Source organism: Coptis chinensis, chromosome 2, assembly GCF_015680905.1.
Source record: "Coptis chinensis isolate HL-2020 chromosome 2, ASM1568090v1, whole genome shotgun sequence".
NCBI classification, from domain to species: Eukaryota; Viridiplantae; Streptophyta; class Magnoliopsida; order Ranunculales; family Ranunculaceae; genus Coptis; species Coptis chinensis.
The window spans coordinates 23,651,588-23,657,331 of NC_141457.1; positions in this window are offsets into that span (position 1 = coordinate 23,651,588).

Sequence of the window (5,744 nt, forward strand, 5' to 3'; positions counted from 1 at the left end):
TGAAAAGAGATCCAGGGTATACAAGCGGAGGCAATGGTTGCTGGGCATAGCTAAATTAAGGTTATTTTTAAGGTGCCACAAACAATAATTATGATGGGAATCAGGAAAAATGCGAGAGACATCCACGAGCAGACCATGGTTATCGTCAAATATAAAAGTTAGCATACTGTAGTGGCCCATTTTATAACAGAGGACTTGGTCTAAGAGGGAGGGAGGCAAGATAAATAGGTAGGCTGAGGAACAATGGAATCGGTTTGCAGAACCCTAGGGCTGACGTGGTCGGGGTACGACTGACAGGAGACCGTCAGATGAAGGGACAGCTGGATGGCCCAGATGGAAGGTGAAGGGTTATAAAAAGGAAAGAGGAAGAGAGAAAAAGGAGGTCGCTCCAAAGAAAGAAGGGAGAAGAGAGAAAATAGAGGAGAGAGAAAATAGAGGGCTTGTTAGAGAAGAATTGTTGTTGTTGCTTTGTATTAGGGTGTTATTTTTGGTTCTTACATTTGGCGCCATCTGTGGGGACCAAGCAAGAAAGAGATGGAACCTAAGAAACAGGTAGGGAGACCGAAGAAAGTGGCTGCACAGGAACCGATGCCTGAGGTAGTGGTTGGGGAAGAAGGAGATAGAAGAGAGGAACATGAAGCAGAAGAGACGCGGCTAATGACAGAAGAGATAGGGAAGCTAAGAGAGGAGAATGACGAATTGAGAAGGGAAATGGAAAGGGAAGAAGAAGAGACGGATAAAGAGGTGAGGGAGGAGGTGGAAGAGGAAGAGAATAATGAGCCAAATCTCATGGATAATCCGGTAACCAGGTTGACGGTGGAGCAGGTGCAAGAAATGATAAACAACGATAGGGAAGCTAACCGGCAGCAGACGAAGGGTCACGGAGGAGCAGCTAGTCAGGTGATGGCTGGGCTGAGTCGCAACCCATTGGCGGATGGCGTTTGGGCTTCGGAAGTCCCAAAGCATTTCAACCAACCTAGATTCGAAAGGTACGATGGAAAGGGAGATCCGGCGGATCACATCCTCTACTTCCGGCAGCAATTGCCACTCTGGCAAGAATCTAGATATGACGGTTTGCGGTGTATGATGTTCCCCGCTAGCCTTAAAGGGGGGGCGTCGGATTGGTATTATCGACTACCAGCTGAGAGTATAAGAAGCTTTCAAGAATTGGAACATGCATTTATAGATCACTTCATTCATCAGAAGAAGCGGGTGGTGGATATCGCGACATTATTCAACGTTCGACAAAGATCCATAGAGTCAGTAAGGGAATACCTGTGTCAGTTCAAAGCTGAGACATTGAAGGTCGAAAACCTGGATGAAAGGACCACAGTGATTGCATTTGAAAGGGGGTTGCGGCCAGGGACAGGAGTACACCAGTCGGTAGCAAAGAATGAGATTGCAACATTGCATGATCTGTATCCGCGGGTAGAGAAGTATATTCGATATGAGGACAGTATGTAGAAGGAGTCAAAGAGATCCGGGACGGCAGTGCTATCCACGGAGAGAGATAGGGAAACAAGGAAGGTGTGTGCGTCCGAAAGGGAAAGGGGTGGATACCGCGGATACCCGGCACGAGTCGAAAGAAGCCGAGAAGGGATTAGAAGGGAGAACAAAGAGAGAAAGCCATACCGTGAGGTGGAAGTTACACCACTAAATAGATCCTTGAGCGAGATACTACCGCTGATAAAGAACATGCAGGGATATGAAGGGCCGTGGAACACACTTGGAGAAATACCTGGTAAACCTTTTTGCGTTTATCATCAGATACACAATCATGAGACCGATGACTGCTATGCACTAAAGTGGATGGTCCAGCGTTTGGTGGAGAAAGGAAGGATGAGGGAGTTTATAAGGGGAGGACAAAACGAGGAGGTTATACCGCAACAAGATCGTATCTTAGGAACCATTAATGTGATCTTCAGTGGAGAGGTATTAAGCCATAACGCTCACAGAGATAGAGTGTGAAGAACTGCAAACATCCAGCAGGTTAATGAGGGGTCCGATAGATAACGAACAAGAGTGGGGATAGCGGAGGATAGGGATAGGATAATATTTAGCAGTGCAGATTTGCAGATGTGGATTCTTCCCATGAAGACGCATTGGTCATCACGGTGGCAATGGGCAATTATATAGTGAAAAGGGTATTGGTGGACTGCGGTAGTGCTGTGGATTTGTTGTTCAAAGGGGCGCTGGAAAAAATGGGGATCGATCATAGACAGTTGAGGCCGCCGCGGACTAGTTATACGGGCTCAATGGGAGTATGACGGAGCCAATGGGAGAGCTCTTACTACCAGTGACCACAGGTCCCGTGATTATGTTTGCGCGGTTCATGGTGGTGGACTCGTCATCCCAGTACAATGCAATTCTAGGGAGGCGGTGGATTCATGAGATGAAGGCCGTCCTATCAACTTACTATCAAGTGATATTGTTTCCCGCTCCCTCTGGTATGTATGAAGTGTGGGGAGATCAAGTGACAGCGAAGAATAGTCATAGGGGTACAGTTAAGCGGTTGATCCGAGGGCTGGACGAGGGAAACTCAAATCCGAGGAAGAGGCAGGCATAACAATTACAGTGTGCCGCGATAGAGGATAAGGGGGACGGGGCAACAGGTCTAAAGACTTTGGATGAGATTGAAGTGGTGAATATAGGAGGAGAGGAAGAGAGGTTTACCGCGATAGGGTCACGCTTGACAGATGAGTGGAAAAGAGATTTGATTCAGTTCTTGTTGGAAAACCAGGACGTGTTTGCATGGACCATTGAGGAGGTTACGGGGTTGGACCCGGAGTTCACCTGTCATCGATTACACATGAGAAAGGAGGCAAAGCCAGTAAGGCATAAGATGAGGAGTATTAGACCAAAGTATGCAGTAGGCATTCGCGAGGAAGTCGTGCGATTGAAGGGAGCCGGAATCATACGAGAAGTAGAGTTCACATATTGGTTATCCAATGTGGTGGCAGTACCAAAAAAGAATGGCAAGGTACGGATGTGCATAGATTTCACAGACATGAATGCCGAGTGCCCGAAAGACAATTACCCCATACCACGGGTGGATGAGTTGGTGGATAGGACAACAGGATTCAAATATTTTCGTTTATGGATGCATCGATGGGATATAATCAGGTCGTAATGAACGGGCCAGATCAGGAGAAAACAACATTTGTAGTGGAAGGCGGCACATATTGCTACACGAGGATGCCTTTTGGGCTGAAAAATGTCGGGGCCATGTTTCAGCGGTTGGGGGAGAAAATGTTCGAGAGCAAGATCAGGAGGGGGATGAAAATATACATAGACGATATGGTGGAAAAGAGCATGTTGGAGAGAGAACATTTAGATGGATTGAAGGAAACGTTCGGGATTTTGCGAAAACATAATCTGAAGCTGAATCTAAAGAAATGCACATTTGGGGTAACCACCGGGAAGTTCTTGGGCTACATCATGAATCATAGAGGAATAGAGGCTTATCCATAACAGATAAGAGCATTGGTAGAGATGTTGTCGCCGCAGAACGTCACAGAGGTGCAACGCCTCGTTGGGAGAGTCGCGACATTGAATAGATTCATTTCCAAGTCATCAGACAAGTGTAGACCGTTGTATCGATTGTTGAGAAGTACTCCGGACTTCGTGTGGACACCGAAATGCGAAGAGGCATTTCAAGAACTGAAGAGGTATTTGGGCAAAGCTCCGTTGCTGTCGCGGCCAGAGCCGGGGGAGAAATTGTACCTGTACCTAGGGGCCACCGAGTATGCGGTCAGTTTAGTTCTGGTCAGGCTAGAGGATAGAGTGGAGAGGTCGGTGTATTTCCAAAGCAAGACACTATTGGACACTGAGACACGGTATAGCAGAATGGAGAAATATGCCCTGACCCTGATCTTTTCCACCATGAAGTTGAAACCGTACTTTGAGTCACACTCAATAGTGGTGGTGACCAGTATACCGCTTAAGCAAGCGTTGAGGGTTGAGAAGTCGGGCCGAATGCTGAAATGGGCAGTGATGCTTAGCTCCTACGAGATACAGTATCAGATAAGAACAGTGGAGAAAGCTTAGGCCGTCGCTAAATTCTTGGCAGAATTCCCAGCAGAGGACCTAACGTGGGGAGAGGAGATGGTCATGAACTCAGACAAAGAGGGGGTGCCCGATCTAGATCCTTGGGATAAGCGGAATGGGTGGAGAGTGTTTGCGGATGGGTCAGCTACAGACTCATGCAGCGGCATAGGGGTGGTATTGGTTACTCCGAATAATAACAGGATCGAGTTGACCACGAGACTAAGGTTCGCGACATCTAACAACGAAGCAGAGTACGAGGCCATTACAGCAAGACTAAGAATGCCAGAAGATTTGGGAGTGAAAAACTTGATCGTGTATTCCAATTCGAATCTGGTGGTGTGTCAGGCAAATGGGGGTTTCGCGGCTCGATGTCCAAGGATGGCCAAATACTTACAGGTGGTGTATCAAAGAGCTAGCAAATTTACAAGGCTCCAGTTTGTACACTTGGGGCGTGGGGAGAATAGGCATTCGGACGCTCTGGTATATGTGGCCGCCTCCATGCCGAGGTCCGAGGAAAGAACTATAAAAGTGGGAAGACTGGAGAGGCCAAGCACAAAGGAAATAATGGAGGTGTGCCATGTTGCAGAAGAAGAAGGGGGGTGGATGGAGCCCGTCAAGTTCTATCTAGAAGGAAGGCAGGTGACGGATAGGAACGAGAAAAGGAGGTTGGATCAGGTGTCTCAGAGGTATGTGTTGATGGAGGGGGAACTGTATAGGAAGAACTTCAATAGACTGCTGCTGAAATGTTTGGGGCCGCGATTATCATCAGAAGTACTGGCAAAATTACACGAAGGGAATTGTGGGAGCCACTCTGCAGGGAGGACTACGGCACATCTGCTACTGACGCAGGGCTATTTCTGGCCTCATATGAAATGGGACGCGGTCGAATTTGCCAAAAGGTGTGACAAGTGTCAGAGATTTGCACAGCGGATATTTGCACCTATGGAGCCCCGGCATAACGTCTCTAGCCCTTGGCCCTTTGCCATGTGGGTGTTGGATATCATTGGGCCATTACCCATGGCTAGCAGCAAAAGAAGATATATGTTGGCAGCCACAGACTACTTCACAAAATGGATAGAAGTCATCCCATTGCAGTAGATAAAGGACACTTAGGTGATTAAGTTTTTGTGGGAGAATATCATATGTCGGTTCGGACTACCATATGCCATCATTGCAGACAATGGGACACAGTTCACAGGAGCTAGGGTGGCGGCGTTCCTCGAAGCCTACAAAGTGAAACAAGGGTTTTCAGCTCCCTATAACCCAGAAGGTAACGGGTAGGCGGAATCTTCCAACAAGATGATATTAAACAATCTGAAAAGAAAATTGGAAGACAGGAAGGGTGCATGGGCCGACGAGTTGAATCATGTCCTTTGGGCTTATAGAACCACCCCGCGGACCACCACCAAAGAGACCCCGTTCGCCTTAGCATACGGCGTCAAGGTCGTGATTCCCGCAGAACTGGTGGCGACTACCAGGAGAACCAAGGCAGTTGAAGAAGGATCAAATTGGCACATTTTGGCTGGAGATTTGAATTTGGCAGAAGAGAGAAGAGATGCAGCCCGCGATTTGAAATTGGCGCATTTCCGCAATTTGAACTTGCCGTCTGGAAGAGTATCATCGAAGGTTACAGAGGCAATACAACAAACGGGTTAGACTGCGGAAATTTAAGGTGGGGGAATTGGTGCTCTGCCGTG